Raw genomic sequence first — 23,682 nt, 5'->3', positions numbered from 1 at the left:
GATTTAGGAAATAAAAACATAAAACACCTCATTGAATTTGAAATTCACAGGAAGTATATATATAAATATATATATATGTATATTAGTATCAGTGCATGGGACGTACTTATACCAAAAAAAAAAAAATTTGTTGTTTATCTGAAATTCAAATATAATTGGGTTTTTTATTTTACCTGGCAACCCTAAATATGATATAAGTACAATCTTCTACATATGATCTGACCAAAACAGAATAGATTTTCTTAGAATGTTGAAAAGGTATGATTCATGACGAAAGGATGACATTTCACAGTTTCTAAAACATAAAGCATTCGGATAGCGCGTAGTGGTTAAGTGCTACCACTGCTAACCAAAGGGATGGCATTTCATATCCGCCAGGCGCTCCTTGGAAACTCTATGGGGCAGCTCTACTCTGTCCTATAGGGTCACGATGAGTCCGAATCAACTCGATGGCACTGGGTTTACACTTGATTAATAACTTCCTTTGATTTCAGCCCTCCCAATCCTGACACTCAAAGAAATTGTGCTACCTGCTCAATGTCACACAGCTAGTGAGTTTAAAAATTTGACATTTAAATCTAGATAATCTAACTCCAAATGCTGCTACTTCTACTGGTAATAACAGTAACCCCAACTGTAATTTATTAAGTGCTTACCACATTTTTACCACATATCTGTCAGGAGCCCTGGTAATGCAGTAGTTAAAGTGCTTGGCTGCTAACCAAAAGGTCAGCAGTTTGAACTCACCCAGTGGCTCCATGGGAGAAAAGACATGGTGATCTGATTCCTTAAAGATTACAATCTAGGAAACCCAATGGGGCAGTTCTACTCTGTCCTATAGGGTCACTATGAGTCAGAATCAACTCAATGGCAATGGGCTTATGTCTGTCAGGTGCTGTGGCTAAATCTTATACATCATCTCTTTCCTCATGTGAGGACAAGTTTCTGACCAGAAAAGAATTTCATCAAATACTGTTTAGAATTTTCCTTCCTTCCAAATTAAGTCAATTTCAAAAGGTAATGAGTAATCAAATTGAGTAATAGGACATTTTTAATAATTCAATAAAAACTTTACAAATCCTGGGAAATGATTTGAGAGTCCCTCTGCACTAATTTTACACACTTATCTCCCCTGTGAGGTTTGAGGCCCTTGAGCATAAGGATCATGTTCTGGCCGCCATTGTTATCATCCCTCATTGAGCCTGGCGCCAGTACTCAGCAAAAAGAAGGAGCTCAAAAAATGTTTGATAAAAGAGTGAATAGAAATCAAGAGAATAGAAACTTATGATTCTGCAAGAGGCAAGAAGACTTTTTTTTTCAATAAATAATTTAAAACTATCACAGAACAGTTTTTAAGAGAAGCAATAGAAAAATCAATAAGCAATGTGACCCATAGGATAAGGCTTATTCCTCTAAGCTGTTCCTTCAAAAATATTTCAAGAGAAAGGGAAAGACGGAGGAAAGAGCTAAAGGTCTTGGTTTAATTAGGCACTATTATGGCTTGCATTAGGCAACTTGCTTCCTTGCGCCACAAATGAATACAAGGAAAGCAATCCTGGAAAGTCTGCTCAGTCCCTGGAGAGTTTTGTTTTTACTGGCCTCTAAGAGATTGGTATTTTTTTTTTTTTTTTTAGAGATTGGTATTAGGAGACAGCTGAACTGAGAGGAACTATTAGGAAAACCTAAACAACAACCTTCCCTGAGTCTCAATGTTCCCAGCTATAAGATGGGGCTATCATTTCATGAATGGAGCCCTGGTGGCACAACAGTTAAGCATGTGGCTGCTAACCGAAGGGTTGGTGGTTTGAACTCACTCAATGGCTCCACAGGAGAAAGACCCTGGCAATCTGCTCCCGTAAAGATTTAAACCAAACCAAACCCACTGCCGTCGAGCCAGTTTTGACTCACAGCCATGCTATAGGACAGAGTAGAACTGCCCCATAGAGTTTCCAAGGAGCACCTGGCGGATTCCAACTGCTGACCTTTTGGTTAGCAGCCATAGCACTTAACCACTACACCACCAGGGTTTCCCCCCATAAAGATTACAGCCTAGGAAACCCTATGGGGAAGTTCTACGTGTCACATAGGGTCACTGTAAGTCAGAATTGGCTCGACAGCACCTAATAACAACATCAATCACCTAATCACAAAGTGCTTAATGGCCACGCTAACGCTCTGGTGCAGAAAAACATGATAGAGGGAAGGGAGGAGGGGACGGAGGGAATAGAAAAAGGAGAAGGAGCAATGAGTATTAGGGGGAAAAATAAATTCAGTAAAGGTCAAGAGGCTGGATTCCAGTCTCAGCTCTGCAACCTGTGAGGGGCAGAATTTGATGAGGTTCTTTCCTCCCTGGGCCTCAGTTTAAAAATAAATAAAATAAGGGTGTTAGATTGGGACAACTTTTCCCAAAATAATATATTCCTGGATCTACAGGACGTCATAAACACACAAAAGAAAAAATGCATTTCTGTGGTCAGTTAAATTTGGAAAATTCTGCATTCAGTAAAGCAAATGTGTTTCCTTATGGCAGGATTTTCCATGCCTTTGAAAGTCTCATGTGCTTTCTTTTCTCTTCTTTAAAAGGGAAAAAAAGTGTGCCTACCCCATGAAGTCCTTGTAAGGATTAAATGAATCAATTCCAAGCACTTAATAAACACTAGTTTATATTGTCATGGCTACTATCATTATTATTACTTATCTGGAAAGGGGAGGTCTATGAAATACAACATCCTCCAAACTTAGGGGACTACAGAAATGTGTCCTTTAGTTTTCCAGTTATTTATGGAGTACCTAATAGGCGGCTAAGCATTTCTCATTACATCACCTGAGAAATTCTCATCTAGAATAATTTGAAGATCCCTTCCATCTCTGATGTCCTATGACTCCGTGGTAAATCAATTAAGCTCCTAAAATAAGCTGTAATACTCTTATCAAGAGCACTAAAGCCCACAAAGAAGCCCTGGTTTTGCAGTGATTAAGCGCTCAGCTGCTCATTGAAAGGCTGGCAGTTCGAACCACCAGCTGCATCATGGGAGAAAGAGGTGACAGTCTACTTCCTTAAAGATCACAGCCTTAAAAACCCTTTGGTTTTACTCTGTCCTGTAGGGTCACAATGAATCGGAATCTACTCAACAGCAATGGGCTTGGCTTTTTGAAAGCCTGCAATAAATACTAAGTAAATATTTGCCGAATGAATAAACTAATGAATGAATTTCTTTTTTTTTTAAGTCAGGGACCCAAAAACTACAGCCAGTTCATAGGTATTGATTACAGCTCTGCCTCCTGGCTGGGAGAGTTTTTTAGAGCCTATGATGGTATGATACTTTAGCAAAGACATAAACACTTCCAGTATATCTGGAAATGCTCTACACCATCCTCCCCCAAGCTAATTTCCCCTACATGATCAAAGCCACTAGCTGTTTGGTTCATTCACTCATGTGCTCATTCTTCCAGCACCTACCTACCAAATTCCCCCCTATGTTTCTGCATTGTGCCAGCCATGAAGAGATTACAGAGATGAATCATTCCCAGAGCTGGCCTTCAAAGTAATTACAGTCTCCTTGAAGAGAAAAACTATATATAGTAATGGTAATATAGGGTGAGTAGTGGTAAGAGGGAAACCCTGGTGGTGTAGTGGTTAAATGCTATGGCTGCTAACCAAAGGGTCGACAGTTCGAATCTGCCAGGCACTCCTTGGAAACTCTGTGGGGCAGTTCTACTCTGTCCTATAGGGTCGCTATGAGTCGGAATCGACTCAATGGCACTGGGTTTGGTTTTTTGTTTAGTGGTAAGAGTTACAGCGGTTTAGTGCTGTAACCAATTACAGTCAGCTCTGAGAAGCAGGAAAATCTTCAGGGGAAAAGTATGTGGCATTTTAAGTGAATCTTGAAAGATGTAGACTTGTGGACTTTTCCTAGAAGGAACTCAGGACAAAGAATTAATACAGCATCACATCTACAGCCTAAATCATAGCACGAAGCCAATCACACAGTCTAACGTGTGCAAAGGCTGGAATTACATCCCAGCCCTGCCACGTTCCTGCCACTTGGAATAAGCAGGTAGCCTCCCCCATCTTCCTCATTATTTGTAATATGTGAAGATTGATGTGAGAAGAATAAACAACAGTAAGAGTTTAAAATTATTTAGCTCTTGCAAAATGCCAGACACTCTTCTAAGCCCTTTGTATGTATTATCTCATTTAATCTTTACAACAAACACATATCTCTGATGAAGTAATTTGTCCAAGTTAAAGAGTTAAAGGATTGAAACCCAGACTTTTCTCAATTCCACCTGACTACAGACCCAGAGGAAACCCTGGTGGTGTAGTGGTTAAGAGCTACGGCTACTGACCAAAAGGTCAGCAGTTCAAATCCGCCAGATGCTCCTTGGAAACCCTATGGGGCAGTTCTACTCTGTCCCATAGGTCACTATCAGTCAGAATAGACTCGACAGCAGTGGGTTTTCTTTTTTTTTTTTTAAGATCCCAGAAGCAGTCCCTGCAAACAGTTAAGTGCTCTAGCTAACGGTTGAAAAGTTGATGGTTTGAACCCATTCAGAGGCATCTTGGAAGAGGTGATCTGCTTCTAAAAATTCACAGCCTTGAAAACCCTATGGAGCATCTCCTCTCTACACCCAGAGGGTTGCCATAAGTCAAAACCGACTGGACGGCAACTAGCAACAACAACAACACAGACCTAGACTGAATCCCAATAATTGGTATTATTATCTTCATTTTACCAATGATGAAACTGAGGCCTAGTGAAGTTAAGTAACTTGCTTGCTCAAGATCACACAGTTAGTAAGTGGGAGAGCTGAGATTCAAACTCAGACTTGTGCTCTTAAAGCTCATGTGCTTAGAACAGCAATAGCAAATATACAGAAAATCACATACTACGTGCCAGACATTATTCTAATTGCTTAACGTCAATTTATTTAATTCTCACAATGACCCTAGGAAATAGGTACAGATGAGAAAACTAAAACAAATAAATAATAATAATAAGTATTGAGGTGGTAGGTATCTTGTCTAGAGTCATAAAACTAGGAATTGGTACATCTGAGGCTTAGACTCAAGTCTTGTGACCTCAGAGTCTGAGCTCTTAAACATGACACTGTACCCTTTCTTTCAAAAAGGGGGAGAGGGCCCGAGGAGACATTGTAGAAATCCAGGAGTCCCTATGCTTCACTCAGAATGCACTCTGAGTGATTTAAATTTCAAGGGTAACATGTTTAAGATACAAAGTGTTCCATTGGGGGTTCCTCCTTCCCTGATGTGAGTCATTCATATTTTCATTGCATGAACTCTGTGGGAGTTGAGGGAAGATTTCATAAAATGAATGCTGGAACTTTCTATATGTTTAAATTGAGTTCATCTATCTGCACTGTGTAGAAAATATTTCAAATCTTTAAAATAGTAGCATGTACCCAGAGTAAAATAGTAATGTATGTACCTGTAGTGCACTATACTGGAAAACAGAAGTGGATGTGGTTATTAGAAGTATGATAACAAAGTTAAAAGGTACACCTGAAATTTAGAAAAGATTAGCGTTTCCAAAGCTTAAATGAAAGGAATCGCATTGAGCCTTTTTATTTCTACCATTTAGTGTTCTGTATTCTTGTTTTTAAGGGTAGCTAAAATCATCCTCTCAGGAAACCCTGGTGGCATAGTGGTTAAGTGCTACCGCTGCTAACCAAAGGGTCGGTAGTTCAAATCCGCCAGGTGCTCCTTGGAAACTCTATGGGGCAGTTCTATTCTGTCCTACAGGGTCGCTATGAGTCGGAATCGACTTGACAGCACTGGGTTTGGTTTGGTTTGGTTTTATTATCCTCTCAAATGTGGTGGGCATTTTCTTGAGCTGGAAATGATCATTAACTCTTAGAATTAAAAGACACCAATAGCTGTCTGATAATCTGTCTCAGTTAAGCTGTTTCCTGCTGCTCTCTTTTGCTCGTTTTTATTCAGAGTGTGAAAAATGCTTAGCAGGTGGACTCTCTGTTGAAAACTGAAGGAAGATGTATTTTGGTTAATCGCTTTGTGCAAGAGTTGGTTAGGAAATAAGAGCTGGCATTAAACAGCAAGATAAGTGTGCAATTAGTGACAACTGTGTAGGAATTAAAGAGCAGGAAAATATTACAGTGAGCTTAAGCTAATTGCATGAAAATAAAAACTCTCCACTCTAGAGGCAATCTCCTCTGCCTGGTTTGCTTTATATCTTAAGTCTTTTTCAATTGGTTGCAAGTCATAGGAAAATAAAACAAAACAATTGTATCATCTGTCTTTTACTTGAATTTGAAACAGCAATATGAATTTAGAAGGAAAACAGGATATTTAAAAAGGTTATTACATATATGTTGTTAGTTGTCTAGTCGGTCCTGACTCACAACAACCCCAGGAACAAGGGAATGAAACTGCCCGGTGGTCTTGCACCAGCTCTATGATCAGTTGAGGATTGAACCACTATGATCCATAGGGTTTGCATTGGCTGATTTTTGGAAGTAAATCGCCAGGCCATTCTTCCTAGTGTGTCTTAGTCTGGAAGCTCCGCTGAAACCCATTCAACATCGTAACAGCAGGCAAGTTTCCAATGACAGGCGGGTAGCACCTGCACGTGAGGTGCATTGTTGTTACTTGCCGTCAAGCTGATTCTAACTCATGGTCACCCCATGAGTGCAGAGCAGAACTGCTCCTCCATGAAAACCCTAAGGAGCAGTGATCTTTCGGAAGCAGATTGCCAGGCCTTTCTTCTGGGGTGCCTCTGGATGAGTTCGAACCTTCAGCCTTTTAGCTAGTAGTGACACACTTAACTATTTGTACCACTCTGGGAGCTGTAGCTAGGAATCCAGCCGGGGTCTCCTGCATGGAAGGCAAGAATTCCACCACTGAACTGCCAGTGTCATTACATACATATTGTTATTTATTGTTAACTGCCATCGAGTTGGCCCTGACTCATGGCCACTCCATGTTTTACAGAGTAAAACTGCTCCATGGGGTTGTCTTTGCTATTTTCTTTATGGAAACTGTTTGTCAGGCCTTTCTTCCTCAGAGTGATCAGATGGGTTTACACCACCAAACTGTAGGTTAACAGCTGATTTTAAACCACTAATGCCACCCAGGCTCCTCATTACATATATACCTGCTCCTCACTTATCAACTATCTCACTATCTGACATTTCACATCTACCACAATAGTGAAAAATCTAGTATCCTACTATCTTGCACATTAATGAGGTGCTGGGCATGGCGGCAAAGGCTGTGGTATGTCCCCTCCCTTGAGGAGGGTCTCCAGGTGGCCTCCTGGCAGCTGGGCCACGCTGCCCCATGCCCTATGATCCCTCCTGCCAACAGGGGTGTTGCGTCTAGCTGCTGTGCGGGGCAAGCCTCCTCTGGATGGAGGCATCAGCATCATGGAGCCAGTGGGAACCTGTTCTGGGCTCCCAACTCCTATGCAGTCTGAGGCCCTGCAGCTCAAAACTGCTATGGGGTAGGAAGGGAGGAAAGAAAGAGGCATCACAGAGAGTGCTTGAAAGAAATGCGTATGAGTTTAACGACATCCCAAAGTGAGCCTAACTAGGCCTGAAGCCTCTGCCTCAGTGGGGCCTGGCACAGGGCCAGGTTCCCAGCACCCTTGTAGGAAGCCCCGAGCCTCAGTGACTTGCGAAGCCTGGAGGGCAGAACAGCCTCCAGATTGCGAATGCAGGGCTTGGAGTGGAGCCCTGGAGGCAGCTCCACAAGGAAGCTCTGACCCAGCACAGGAGGAAGGTGAAGTGGTTAAGGAGGGAGGGGGAGCCTCCAGTCACACAGCCTGGCTTTATCCAGCTTCGGCTCCCCCAAGCCTCCTTCACTGTGGAGGAATAATCCGTAACTGGACTTGTCACAGTGATGAGCACATCAGTAAATCTTAGCTATTATTATTTCTATGATCGTAATTTCTAAATTAAAAAAAATCAGACAAACGGATGATCTGAAAACAGAAAAAAAAAAAAAAATCCCCCATTTTCCCATAACGCTGAGTTTTATCTAATGACCTGATCTTTGGAGATTAACCATGTCGGTAAATGAGGAGTGGAGGTATAAAAAAATAAAATATCAATAATAATATTTATTACAACATGGTAATATTTGCTAACAATTCTTGAGAATTACTGTGCACCAGGGACCATGCTGACAGTTTCACATGCATTAGCTCGTTCAGCTCTCACCATAATTTCTCAGGGTGAGTCGTATTAACCAATGGGGAAACCATGGCTCATGGAGGTCAAGTAACTCATGAAAGGCCACACAAACAATCAGCTGGGAAGCAGGACCTCAGTCTATGTCCCTCTGACCAAAAGCCTGTTTTCTTAACAGCCACTTTGTACTCCGGTTTTACCTATTGTTATTTCCTCCTGGCTTATGCAATTCCTTTGAAACACCAGAGCGACCTCATAATGGTGACGTTATTATCTGATAGCTGGATAAAGTTGCGCTTCTTAAGCTGGGATATGCTTAACCTCCGGAACATAGAGAGGTACCTGGGGTGCTGAAGCCACAGGGTGTCCAATGATGTCTCTTCCTGGAATGTTAAAGTGACTTAATAATGTGGGCTAATTGATTTAATTGGTAAGCAATTAAAAACATTATTTTCACATTAAAACATATTATGGAGAAGAATTCACATGAATTTTTAATGTAGAACATGAATATTTAAAGAAACGTTGAGTTCTACCCATCTACCAGGAGCCCACACCTGGAATCCAGATTCATCCCTCTCAAGTTACCATCATACCTGCGTCTGGCTGCACCTGCCCAGCATCCCCCGCTTCTCCTGGCTGTAGCGCTGTGATTTTCTTTTAGGGAACCATCCTCATGTACACTCTCACTCCTGATGATTCAGCGATTGACCCCATTTCCTGGCTCTAAAGGAATCTTGTGATCCAGGCCTGACCAATGGGACTCAATTATAGGTAATTGGGAAAGGGGAGTTCTTTTGTCTGGATTTGAAGCTAGGAGGATGTCAGCCTGGGGCTGCTGGGGGCCATCTGGCCACTACATGGGCAGACCTTGCCCAAGAACAACACCAACACAGAGGAAAGCAGAGCCAAGAGATGGAGGGGGACCAAGTCCTGCTGAAATTGTTTGAGTCCTAGCTATGCCTGAGGCTAAGCCCTTAACTTAACAGTTATACGAGCCAGTGAATTTTTGTTTTTGTTCAAGCCCATTTGTGCTCCTGTCACTTGTAAGCGAAAGAGTCCTACTGAAATACCTATCAGTCCATTTGATCATTACAGAAACTCAGATGTCAAGCTGTTGGCAACAGATGGGGAGAAAAGCCCATGGCTGGTGGTGTCTTTTCCACAATCTAGGTCATCCCTATATCAGGGGAGAGAAAGGATCAGGACCTCAGAAAAAGGAGAGGTTCATGGAAATGAACAGCCAGGACCCTCTACTCACACATCTACATAAATCAAGCAATAAAATAAAAATGATGTATTGGGAAAATGGGCAGGATTCCCAGAATAAATAATTCTTTCTGTTTCCATCATAATGTGGGATGGTGGATATGCCTGGGTAGGAATGACCTACGTGATGAGGCAAAGAAGAGAATAAATGTAAATTATCCTATCCTCTAAGAAAATCACATGCCATTTTAGCAAAGACAGAGAGAGAATTTAGGAATGATATATGTGCATATGTATTTATACACCCCTGCTCTATTCTTCGAAGGACCTGCGTATACAACTGGCTGTAGTTTTATTTGTTAAGGCTTCTAACTTTGAAACTTTATGTGACCTCTTAGCTCTAAAAAAGCAGTGTGGTATCAAAGGAAGACCAATGTTAAAGCCAGTTTGGGGGATTTGCCTCCGTTTGCTGATTGTTAATTATCTTTGGTGTTAGGAGAGTCCATTTGCCTTTTTAATTTTGAAGGTACCCCTAAGCTTGATCCCAACATAATGGTCCCAGCTTCTTTCCTGATACTCCACACACTATCATCACTTTGGCCAGACCAGTGTCCCCCACCACCTATGCTCATTACCACCAGATGATTGCCTCATTCTCATTGGGAGGTCCTCTCCTACATCTCTCCCAAACTTGCTTCTCTTTCAGCATCCACTTCAAGTCCTACCTACTCCACCAAGTCTTCATTCTACCAATTTATGCTGATCTTCTTTTTCTGAGTTTTCAGAGCACAGAATATCAAGAACATTTATAACGCCATCTATCCCAATCCCACCCTCTCTCCACCAATTTGTGCTTCATATATTTCCCACTGCAAATTCAAATGCCTGCTGGAGGTCTGAAACTCATACAAATGCATGAGAAGTGTGAGGTATAAGACAAAGGGGGCTAAAGTATATAAATTATGAAAGTAACACACTTGCCTAGTCATGGTGATTTCTAAACTCACACACACGTAACAGCCAAACCAAATACAGATGCAGCCATGTCAAGCACATGGACCACCACTCTGGACTTTGTCCTACTTCATCTTAGTCAACATGATCATATTGTTGCTGTTGTTGTTGTGTGCCATTGTGTCAATTCCGACTCATAGGGACCCCAGGTGACAGAGCAGAACTGCCCCATAAGGTTTCCTAAGCTCTAATCTTTATGGGGGCAGATCGCCAGGTCTTAACCATTGAACCACTAGGGCTCCTCAACATGATCATGAAGGCTAGAAAACCACAATTATATGGAGTGTGCCATTTCTCACTCTGTGTACTTTCAGGTCCATTAGAAATCCTTCTTTAAGAGTCAGTTAACACCATGAGAGAAAAATGCAGAACAGAGCTCAAATTCTTAAAAAAGTCCAGACTTACTGGACCATTTGAGAATAGAAGACCCCTGAAAATGTCACCTTGAGATACTCCTTTAAACCTTGAACCGAAACTAAACTATTCCATAAGGTCATCTTTTAGTGAAATAATAAATTGGCACCCATGAGTATGGTGCTCCATTAAAAAACTATCTATATGAGACAATAAGGTCAACAATTACTCTACAACAAAGATGAGAAGATAAAGGGACAGGAAAACTAGAGTACTTGAAATGGGACAACAAGAACTCAAAGAGAATGCTGACACATTGTGAAAAATGCAACTAATGTCACTGAACAATTTATATAGAAACTGTCAAATGGGAACTTAATTTGCTGTGTAAACTTTCACGAAAACAAAATTAAAAAAAAAATTTTTTTTAAAGACTCAATTAACACCTAGAGCACTAGGAAGGCCTCAATCATCTCATTGCTCTTGTTTTGTTCCACAATTATTTGACATGTATTTAGCCTTATCTCCTCAAATGTAAGCTCCTTAAGAGGACATAAGCTATTATGTGGCACACAAACTTGGGTTAGAGTTTGATTTTCTTCACCTGACTCATGCACTGTATATCCATGACCATGAGAATGTTTTCTTGCTTGAAGAGAATTTCTTTGGAGGCCTATTTTAGAAAATAACAAATGAAATGGTGAAGCAATTAACTATAAAATGCCCACACAGGATGGGGGAGAGGAGCTCTCATTTCACCCAGAAATGTTGATTGTGGTATGGTTTTTTTTTGTTTTGTTTTGGTGTTTCTGGAAAGTAAAATTCCCCAAGCATTCATCACCCAGCAATTAGACATAAATGTTGTAATTAAGTTTTCTTTTTTTTTTTTCCCAAGCTGATAAGTGTCAAGAGAAAAAAAAAAAATCTACTTAGGCAAGGTAGGTTAAAAAAAAAAAACTTTAATGGACCAAAATTATAACAATGATTCACAGTTTCAGTTGGAAAGCAGAGAAATCATGATTATTTAACTGTTTTTCCTGTCTTTCCCATATACTTTAGAAGCTTTCTCCTCTATTTGATCAGCTAAGTTTGGTCCCTGCCGTCTCTTGAGTGGGAGTCCTTGGGTGATGTAAATGGTTAAGACAACTGGCTGTTAATTGAAAAGTTGAAGATTTGAGTCCACTCAGAGGTACCTGGGAAGAAAGGAATGGTGATCTATTTAAAAAAAAAAAAAAAAAGCTATTGAAAACCCTACAGAGCACAGTTCTACTCTGACACACACGGGGTTTCCATGAGTCAGAGTCAACTTAATGGCAACCGGTTTTGGTTGTTTTCTTGAGTGATGTGCATACAGGTTGGTGCAGCCAACCAGTACAGGGAATCCAGGGCTCAGAAGCTCTCAGCATCCTCAGAGAGTAACCAATGAGAGAACATGCTCATTCTGTTGCTGAAAATGAAATGAAGGCACATTCAGGGCTCCATAAAGCCTGTTAAAGAGAAATACCTCTGTCCATGCCGGGACAGTCATTACTTGAAAGCTGATCAGCAAATGAGTGCTGAACGAGTATATAATTTCCTAACTTGATGAGGCCTTATAGTTGATGGTTCTGCAAAAGAAAGGGAAACAGAGGAAGGGAATCAGGAATTGATCATCAAAAGATAATTATTTAATTTATTGCACAGTGTAAACGAGACTTAAAGATTATTTTGTTAAAGTAGTACACACATGTGTTTGTTTTATAATGAGATTTTACTCATCAAAATGAAGAGACTTTCCCTATAACATCTTATTTCTTGTATGTGAGGTCATTAACATCAAGAAAAAAAGCCTGAGATGTTGGCCCAAGATGGTAGCTTAATCAGACACACCATGCTATCTCCCTACAGTAAAGAGCTGAGAAATCAAGTGAAACAGATACAGAAGACAATCCTGGAACCCTGAGCATCAGGAGGAAGGATAAAGAATTAGATAGAACACTGACTGAAAGGAGAAACTGAACCAAAACAGCAAAAGCAGAGAGTTACAGATCAGAGGTGCCCTGCTAAACAGCCCAGCACAGCACTGCCATCTTGAGACAAAGTGAGCAGTGACCCCAGATGAGGAGAACAGAAAGGCAACTTCACAGAAACTGACCAGACAAACCCAGAATGAAGCAAAGTGAGTAGGACAAGAACCAATTCTAAGAAGGGAAAGTACAGAAAGGTGGGCGAGAGCTCCAGGAATTCTGGCAACCACAGGGCAGGGAGGAAGCCAGGAACCAGAGATAGGATGACTCACCAGTGGTGGTCCCCAACCATTAGGGTGGGTGGCGCACATGGAGTAGCTGATCCATAGAGTATAGATTTATCAGAAGGTCCCCCTTCACAAAAGACTCCAGGCAGCCTCCCACTTTCTCACATTTGGTGGGAACCAGGTCCCATTTGCTGAAATACTTGAAATGGGACAACCAGAACTCAAAGAGAATGCTGACACATTGTGAAAAATGCAACTAATGTCACTGAACAACTTATATAAAACTGTCAAATGGGAGTGCAGTGACACCCATATCTGGTAACCAGAGAAGCACCCTCCCAACCCCCCCACCCTCTCAGTGACTAGTGGCATGAACTCCCGCACCCCTGCCACCCCACCTACTGGGGCACTATGGTACAAGCCCCTGTTTTCCCTTACCCAGCCCCACCCCACCTGTGACTGATGACATTCATCCACCCTGCCCACCTACCACGAGCCACCCCACCCACCTGGCAGCAACAGTGTGCTCTCTCATGCTGCTGGAACAAAAATTAAGGCAGTGCACATGTGCCCTGCACATCACCACCCCCCACCCCACTGCCCTGCCCATCACCCCTACCACTTTCTAGTCCGCTCAACAATAGGTGGCAAGCACACTTATGCTACCAGACTGGCAATAAGTGGAACATACCTGCCCCACTCACCCTGATATATCAAAACCAAACAAAACAAAAAAATCAGGGCAAAATTAACAAACATACAATAAATATAAAAATAAATAAAATAACACATCTTAGTGCCTCGGAAACAGCAGACAATAACAAATCATTAAAATCGAAGAAACAGGATAAGATGGCTCAAACAAGAGAGCAAAAAAAAGGAAAGAAAACTTCCCTGAGGAAAAAAATTATAATAAAACTCTCTGAGAAAGAATTCAAAAGACTTATATTTAGTATCCTGAAAGAGATCAAGGAAAACACAGAAAAAAACTTTAAAAATTCAGGATAACAGTACAAGAACAAAACAACAGATTCAATAGATAATTTAGAAACCATACAAAAACAACTAGAAATTCAGAAGATTAACAATAAAATATCAGAAATAGATAACACAATGGAAGGACAAAGAAGTAGAGTTGAATCAACAAAAGAAAGAATCAGTGAAATAGAGGACAAATACTTTGGTACTGATTTGCTGGAGGAACAATTAAAAAAAAAATAAAGAAAACCTAAGAGTTATGGAGGAAAACCATCAAGAGGAATAATTTATGCATAATAGAAATTTCAGAAGAGGAGGAGAAAAAAACTACAGAGAAAGTTTTTGAAGATATATTAGCAGAAAACTCAAATATCATGAAAGACGAGGTTTCCATCTAAGAAGCCCAACAACCACCATACAGGATAGGATCCAGAAAATATTCACCAAGACATCACAATCAAACTTTCCAAAACCAAGCCAAAGAAAGAACCCTGAAAGCAGCTGGTGAAAAACAAAATATCCCTTACGAAGGGGCACCAATAATACTAAACGCTGATTTTCTCACCAGAAACCATGCAAACAAGAAGGCAATGGTATGACATATATAAAATGCTGAAAGAAAAGAATTGCCAACCAAGAATCATGTATCCGGCAAAATTTTCTTTCAAAAATGATGGTAAAACTAAGACATTCTCAGTAAACAGAAATTAAGGGAATTTGTATAAACCAGACCAGACTTACAAAAAATATTAAAGGAATTTCTTCAGGTAGAGAGTCATCGACATCAGACAACAACCTGAGATAAAGACACACAACAGCATCACCTAGATACCAACCCTGAAAAAGATTTTACAAAAGTTAAATAAAGCTACAAAACTGACTACAGGGAACCATAGCGACTCATAGCGACCCTATGACCCAGAGTAGAACTGCCCCATAGAGTTTCCAAGGACAGCCTGGTAGATTTGAACTGCCGACCTTTTGGTAGTAGCCATAGCACTTAACCACTGCTCCACAAGGGTTTCTAGAAACACCTTAGGATCCAACAATCCCACTCCTAGGTATATATCCTAGAGATGCACAAATACACAGACATATGCACACCCATGTTCATTGCAACATTATTCACAGTAGCAAAAAGATGGAAACAACCTAAGTGCCCATCAATGGATGAATGGATAAACAAATTGAGGTACATACATACAATAGAGAATACTATGCAATGATAAAGAATAATGATAAGTCTGGGAAACGCAACATGAATGAATCTGGATGACATTATGCCGAATGAAATAAGTCAAACACAAAAGGACAAATAGTGCACGATACCACTTTCATAAAGTTGAGAATAAAAGGAAAGGAAGAGTCCTGACACATTGAGGGTATTATAACCAATGTCGTAAAACAATTTGTGTTTAAATTTTTGAATGAGAAACTAATTTGCACTGTGAACCTTCACCTAAAGCACAATTAAAAAAAAAAAAAAATCAAGAATACAGGTACACACAGAAAGCAATGTTCTTTCATGGTTACCAGTGATGGGAGGGGAAGATAGTGGGAATCACTTACTAGATAGAACACACTTGTTAATTATGGTGATGGGAAAGGCAATACACAATATGGGGGAAGTCAACACAACCTGACCAAGGTAAATAAAAACACTAAGAAGCACATAAGAATAAAGGACAACTATGTTTATGTGTAACATACACAATTTTAGAACAACAGAAATAGCAAGAAAAAAATATGTGAGTCATTATATAAGTAGATATGTATACTATATGGATATGGGAGTATGTATGGGAGTATATGCACACATAATATATAGGTATATTTGTGGGCATATGTATATACATGTTTGTATGTCCTGCATATATATTCATATATAATAAAGCACATAAAGGGCACAGTTAAGGATACTTATTAGACATACCCAAACACCTCAAGGAATTGATTTACTGAGTTTGAAGGCTCAGGACTATAGCCTCATGGGACAACTAGGTCAATTGGCATAACTTAGTTCATAAAGATAGTGTTATACTACCTAGTTTGGTGAGTACTGCCCGGGATATTAAAACCTTGCGAGCAGCCATCTAAGATACAACTATTGGTCTCTTCCCATCTGGAGAAAGGAGAGTGAAGGAACCAAAAACTCAAGGAAGAAATTAGTCCACAGTACTGATGGCTCACAGGAGACATAGCCTCTTCTAGCTGGAGACCAGAGCTAGATGGTGCCCAGCTACCACTACCAACCATTCTGACCAAGGACACAATAGAGGGTCCCAAATGGAATAGGAGAAAAATGTACAAAAACTCAAATTCAAAAAAAAAGACCAGACTTACTGGACTGATAAAGACTAGAGGAACTCCGGAGACTATTGTCCAAAGATACCTTTTTAACTGAAGCCACTCTCAAAGGTCACCTTTCAGCCAAATAATACACTGGCCTATAAAATAAACAATAACACCAGTGAGGAATGTGCTTTTTTAAGCAATCAACTATATAAGATCAAATGGTCAACATTTACCTAAAAGTAAAGACGAGAAGTCAAGGAGGGGCAGGGAAAGTGGATGGATGGAAACAGGGCAGGTGGGGTGGAAGCAGCGCGAGTACTGACACATTGTGGGGACTGTACCTGATGTCATAAAACAATTTGTGTACGAATTATTGAATGGGAATCTAACTTGCTGTATAAACTCTCACCTAAGAGACATTAAAATATTTTTAAAAATATGTATCTCCCAAACAAGAAAAAATCCTGAACATTATGGGAAAAAAATGACATTTTTAGGTTAATCATAATAATAAAAATAACAATAATATTTATTGAATACTTATTGTGTTCAAAGAAATTTATTTGTATTTTTACAATTAATCTTCCTCCTCTGATCCTCCTTCAATCATTTAAAATTAATATTATCCCCCCATTTTACAGGTGAGAAAACTGAGTCACTGACAGATGAAGTATCTCACCACAAGCATGTAGTTATTAAATGGTGGAGTCAGAATATGAACCCAGACAACTTGTCTTCAAAGGTGGCAAAAGTGAACACCTTCTTTTTGTGACTCTAACCTCTGTTGTACCAGATGGTGTCCCAATGACCTGCCTTCACCGACCACTCATATTCCTAAAGTAGCAACTACCTTAAATTTACCAAATCGGCATTTCTGAGTCCGCTTTCCATGGAACACAACTGTACAGGGAGATATCAGCTATTAACAGAGCAATTCAGTAAATTAAGTTTTGGAAACTTGGGAGTGAGACAGATCACATAGGTTGCTCTATACCAAGACTTCTCAGAGCCTTTAATGTGCCAATGTGCACTGAATTCAAAATAAAACCCAAACTTCTCAGCACTGCTACCAGAGCCATAACTGTCACCTTTCTCAAGCTCAGGCCATGGCCCTTACTCCAATCCCCATGCTCTAACCATGCTCTCCTACCTTCACTTCTTCCCACCAGCCAAACTCTTCACACCCTGTCTTACTTTGCGCTTGCCACTCCCTCTACCCTCCTCCGCTCTTTGCATGGCAACTCCTTTTCCCTCTTACCTTTCAGGTTTCAGCTGAAATGTCAATTCCTTCACTAGGCCATACTCCATCTAAAACACCTATGGCCCAATCCAGTTACCCTTATCCTTCGCCTTCTTTATTTCCCTCCCAACTTGTTCATTTCTTTAATTATTTGCTTATTAATTAAAAGGCCCATGAGAACAGGAGGACATAAGGTTGATAAGGACAGAGACACTGTCTATTAAATGCTGAATCCCTGCTACTTGGCACAATGCCTGACACAACGCCCAGTAAATGTTTGTCAAACACATTTGATCACAGCACACCTTTTTTAAAAAAACACATACTATATCTAACAGAGGACTCGTAGTCCACAGAACAGTTTGTGAAGAGCAAAATTAAACCAAATACCCAAAACTGAAAACTAAATCCACTGCTGCTGAGTCGATTCCAACTCACAGAGACCCTATAAAACAGAGTAGAACTGCCCGATAGGGTGTCCAAGGCTGTAAATCTTTACAGAAGCAAACTGTCAGACTGCCACATCTTTCTCCCACAGAGTGGTTGGTGGGTTCAAACCACCGACCTTTTCGTTAGCAGCTAAGCGCTTTAACCACTGTGCCACCAGGGCTCACTAAACCAAATACAGTCGCTATTGTTTAAAATAATGAGAAACTTAAATTGTCGTATTTCCGGCCTGCCTTAGAATAGTAGTGCTTTAAAATTAATACTGTGGGAGTATTTCTAATAAATTTTTAAATGTATTTAATTAGTACAATTATGTTCTATTAGATTACTCTATTTCTAGTACTTTTCATAATTTACAGAATACAGGATTTCCCATCCTCAAAAACATACCTAGGCCAAACTTTGACTCTGGAAGTGATACACATTTTAAATATAAATAGATTTATTGAAATTCCTGAATTTCCATGTGCATTTGCCCAGGTCCTCCAGGAAGGAGATGCTACAATGGGTTACACCTTCAGGAGATTAATTAGAGAGAATACTTAACAAGAAAATGGGGCCAGCTCCGAAGGAAAGCGAGAGAGCCTCCAGAGTGCAATGCAGGTCTGTCCCTCACGAGCCCGAGAGTGAAGGAAGGAAACGTGAGCAAAAGAGTCTTAGACCAAATTTCAATTGTCAGGAAGTTCAGCAAAGCCTACGGGGAGTCCTTGAAATAAAGTTGCTCATCAGAGAAGTCCCATATCTCCCAGGAAAGGGGCTGCCTGGTACTTTTGCCAGGCTCAGCCACTGGCTGGGAGTAACCCAAGGGAAGTGTGGCCTTAACATCGATGTGGTGACAGATTCTAAAGCAGAGCAGCTGAGGCAGTCAGAGAGATCTGAGAAGCACATTGTCATGGCTGCCACGCTCTGGTCTTGCTTACGTCATAGAGATGTTGTGGAAAGTTAAGCTAGTTAAACTCTCTGAGAAAGTTACCACAGGCATATGGTAAGATATCATACGCACAGCCTCCCAAGTCAGACTAGACGTGGGTTTTAATACTGGCTCTGCTACCTACTGTGTAATCTGAGAGAGTAAATTACTCTCTTGGAACCTCAGTTTCCTCTTCTGTAAAATGAGGATAATAGTAATACCTAACTCAAAAAGTTATTGTGAGTTTTAACTTAGGTAATAAAAGAAAATTGCTCAACACAGTTTCTGGCACAGCATTTGTTGTTGTTAAGTGCCATCGAGTTTGTTCTGACTTATAGCAACCTTATGTACAACAGAATGAAACCCTGTCCAGTCCTGTTCCAACCTCACAATCCCATTACTGCTGTCAGTGTGTCAATCTATCTCATTGAGGGGTTACCCCTTTTTCACTATTCCTCTACTTTACCAACCATGATGGCCTTCTTCATTCACTGGTCCCTCTTGATAACATGTCCAAATACATGAAACAAAGTCCCGACATCCTCCCTTCTAAGGAGCGTTCTGGCTGTACTTCTTCCAAGACAGATTTCTTTGTTCTTCTGGCTGTCCATAGTATATTCTATATTCTTCACCTGCACTGTAATTCAAATGCATCAATTCTTCTTCGGTCTTCTTTATTTGTAAGTCACATCATAGCAACTAATAAAATGTAATATATAGTTATTATATCATTATTATGATTATCATTAATACTATCAATACGGAAACATGTTTGCGATTGCATTCATGTGTTTGTTTTTGCCTGCCCCAAATTCCTTGCCCTTCTTCTTACAATGGGAACTAGTCTTCCCCATTCAGAACACAGGTGGTAACTAGCACCTAACTACCTTTCCACCACTAAGATAATCACATATCATGGAGATAGCCAATTAGAAGACACCATTCCTCTGCCACCCTCGGGGATGGTGATACAGCCTAAGTGGGTCTTATTGTAGTTATGTTTTCTACCCCAGCTCCCAGGGAAGAAGATCTCATTCTACATGGTTGCTAAACTGGTGCATTGTGATGTCCTAAATACCTCTGCATGAGCTAGGCCCTGCTTACTCCACAGTTTCAGCTTGTGCCACTCTCTCTCCCTCGCTCACTCTCCTCCAGCCACAGACCTTTCAGATCCTCAAATTCCATCAGTTCTATCCTGATTGAGGTCTTTACCCAGAATGCCTTCTCCTCCCTCCCTGACCACTCTTGCACTTGGTCAGCTCATCCTTCAAATCTTGGCTTAAATGCCTCTTCCTCAGAGGCCTAGAGACTTCTCTGAGGTCCCTGCTAAGCCATCACAAAGTCAACATGTCTGAAACCAAATTCACAATCTTCTCTCCAAACCTTGGCCTCCAGCTCAATAAGTGGTTCCATCATCCATAAAGTTAAGCAATCTAGAAATGCAACAGTGTTGACCTGCCAGTGATGATCACACCTACCCGGTGGGTGAATCCATCTGAGAGCGGAAGTTGCAGAACCCCGGATCCAGCTGCAGCTGGACTTGCTGTATAAGTGAGCAAATCAATCTGCTTTTGTTCTTAAGCTGATTTGAACAGAGTTTAAAACAATCCAGGCAATAGATTTATTACCATCATCACCATCAATTTTATCATCATCATCATCACTACCACCAGCATTAATATGTTTGTTATTATTATTATTTGAAAAAGGAGCAAGACCCTCTTTCTAATAGGTGTAAGCGTGAGTTTACTGGAAGACAATGGAGTAGGCTGATGACAAGTCAGAGATTCACCCAGATAAATGGATTTAGGAGCTGGAACTTCAGAGGTGAGCTTTCTCAAGTTTCACTGCCTTTAACCTTCAACAGTACTCATCTTTCATGTTTACCAAAACCATTTCACAAAACTTTGAGTACCCCATTCATCCATCCACCTGGGTGTCACTGGCAGTGATTTAGAAAGATTAAAACTCTTCTGTGCCTTTCCATTGTCCTTGGAATACAGACAAAAATCTAGTTTGAGATTCCAGGGCGGCATGAACTAGGAATACCATGACATGGAGTCCAGTTTCTATTAGGGGATGAATATAGTCTGGGAAAGCTGGGTGAACACATGACCTAGGTTAAGCCCAACAGCACATTCAGTTATCCTGACACAGGATTGACTCAGGGATGGGCACGGAACCTCAGTTTGACCAGTCAGGTTGAGAATAACAGGGTATATGCTGGAAATGCTGAGGCAAAGGCTCTCTTTCCTACTGGCTGTGAAGGGGTATGAAATTCCAGAGATTGTGACAGCCATCCTAGGACTTCTAGGTGAATGAGGCTTAGGATGAAGTTAAATCTGAGGAAGGACGAGCAGAAATAGAGAAAAACAAACAAAAAAGCAAACCCAGAGCCTCTGTAACATTGTTGAGTTACTGAATCAAGTGTCACCTGAACCAGATTGTTGTTGTTCTTTGCTGTCGAATTGACTCTGATTCATAGTGACTCTATAAGGACGGAGTATAACTGCCCTATAGGACTTCCTGGGCTGTAACCTTTATGGGGAGAAGGAGCCCTAGTTGTGCAGTGGTTAAGTGCTGGACTCCTAACTGAAAGGTCAGCAGTTCAAACCTACCAGCTGCCCGGCGGGTGCATGTTGTGGCAGTCAGCTTCTGTAAAGATTTACAACCTTGGGAACACCATGGGCAGTTCTACTCTGTCCTATAGAGTCACTATGAGTCGGAACTGACTCCACAGCAACAAGTCTGGTTTTTGTTTAATCTTTACAGGCGCATATCACCAGGTCTTTTCTTCCGCGCAGTCACTGGTGTGTTCGAACTGCCAACATTTCGGTTAGGAGCTGAGCACTTAACCATTGCGCTGCGCTCCTGGACTTTTTGGTTACTTGAATCAATAAATTTCCTTTATACTTTAATCCCATGTGAACAGGGTTTTTGTAACTTGCAATTAAAGCATCCTAATGTACTTACATTAATATACATTTTCTTTCTAAAAAGAAGAACCAAAATATTCATCAAATTTTGAAGAGATCTATAACCTCAAAGAAATACTAAAAACTCTAGTCTTTTTAAGTCCCTTGCAACACTGGCATTCTGTGATCTTCCAGTTGCTGATATTTTAAATACCAAGTTTAGCTGATAATTCATAAACCTTGGGAATATAAAAATGTTTTCAAATAAAATTGGCCTTTCCTATTATAAAAAGAAACAGATGCTTATTAGAAACAAAAATTAAAAAATATGAAACAGAAAGACAGCTACAGTTAATTTTTTTTTTCTATGCATCTTAACATGTGGTTTTATGGAAGTTTTAATGTGGTTAACTCATACTATATATACAATTTTTCCTCTGATTTTTTTTTTTTTTTTACTTGACTCTCTAACACAAGCGTTTCCCCAAATTATCAGGACTCTTTTGTTAATATCCTTTTAATGTCTGCATAACTTTCCACTGAGCTCTATAATTTCCTTAATGTTAGACTAGATGAGGCAGCTGTTTTTGTGATCATATTTTGTTTCTTAAAAGAGGATTCTTGCCTGCATTTAAAGGAAGGAGCTGTCAATGGTGGAAGTGTTCATCGCTATGGCCAGCCAAGCCATGGAAAAACCTGGGGAAGGAGGTGGGAGGACACCAGAAAACTTTAGGTAGCCCTTGTCTCTCACTTCTGTCCCTCTCTGAGTGTAATCTTCATCATCCTCTTGCTGAAGAATAGCTTACTCTGGTCCTTAGGCCACATTGACACTTAGGGCTACCAGCAGGCTTCAAGTTTTCATGGTACATGTTCAGCCACCTGGAAAGATTGACTATAGCTAAATTCTAATCCCAAATTCCCAGAAAAGGGACTCTGCTGAGGATCCCAGGGTCACATTGTACAAAACGGCTGCTGGGAAGCCACCACCATGGATTTGGCCTTACCCTTATTGATCAGAAGAAGGAGATATGTTGTTGTTGTTGCGTGTCCTCAAGATGATTCTGACTCAGAGAACCCTGTAGGACAGACTATAACTGCCCCATAGGGTTTTCTAGGCTGAAATCTTTACTGGAGCAGATCGCCAGGTCTTTTCTCCCATGGAGCAGTTGGCGGATTAACAGCTGAGTGCTTTAACCATCGTACAACCAAAGCTCCTTGAAGAAGGAGGAGTTCCCAGAATAAATAGGGGTAATTTACTCATGCTGTAGGAAAACATTCTCAAATTATCCATCATAATAATAACAGGTTACAAATATAATATCATCCTCCTCACACCCCTGGCTCCACAATTTTTCCACTATTCTTTGCATTCAAGATCAATCTCTATAGAAAATTTCCCCCATAACTATGAGTGTTCATGCTGGGTACCACACAGTGCTAGGATTAAAAGCTACATTTTTCATTCCGATGACTTTTCTTACTCATTTTCTGCCTGGTTTCTTCAAGACCAGACTTTGCCGTGGCCAGCCTGTGCTAATTTGCAAGGCTGCATGGGCTTTCTCATTGTTTATAATATAAAACAGTTCCCTCCAGGATCAGCCCTGACAAAGAGCTAAGGGCTTTAAGACGTTTTTTCTGCACCTGGATTCATTAGGCTTTTGATGTCTCCTGCCTGCCCCTGGTTATCCCAGGGGTTGGGGACATGGGGTGCAGCAGGGGGTGTGGGGAGGATAGGTAAGAGAAAAGGAACAGAGGATTTAAGCAACTCCTCTGAGCTCTGCTGCATGTCTTGTAAACATTCACTGAGAACTCTCTGAAGTTTACACTCTTTTGAAGGGCACAGTCAATAAATGTGTATCTCTAAGGAGACATAAAAGTGCCCAGGTAGCCTATTACTTGCTGATCTAATCAGCAGCTA

The sequence above is a fragment of the Elephas maximus genome, chromosome 2 (assembly GCF_024166365.1).
Source record: "Elephas maximus indicus isolate mEleMax1 chromosome 2, mEleMax1 primary haplotype, whole genome shotgun sequence".
Lineage (NCBI taxonomy): Eukaryota > Metazoa > Chordata > Mammalia > Proboscidea > Elephantidae > Elephas > Elephas maximus.
The sequence above is the reverse complement of the archived record's forward strand: the minus strand, read 5'-3'. Positions refer to the sequence as shown.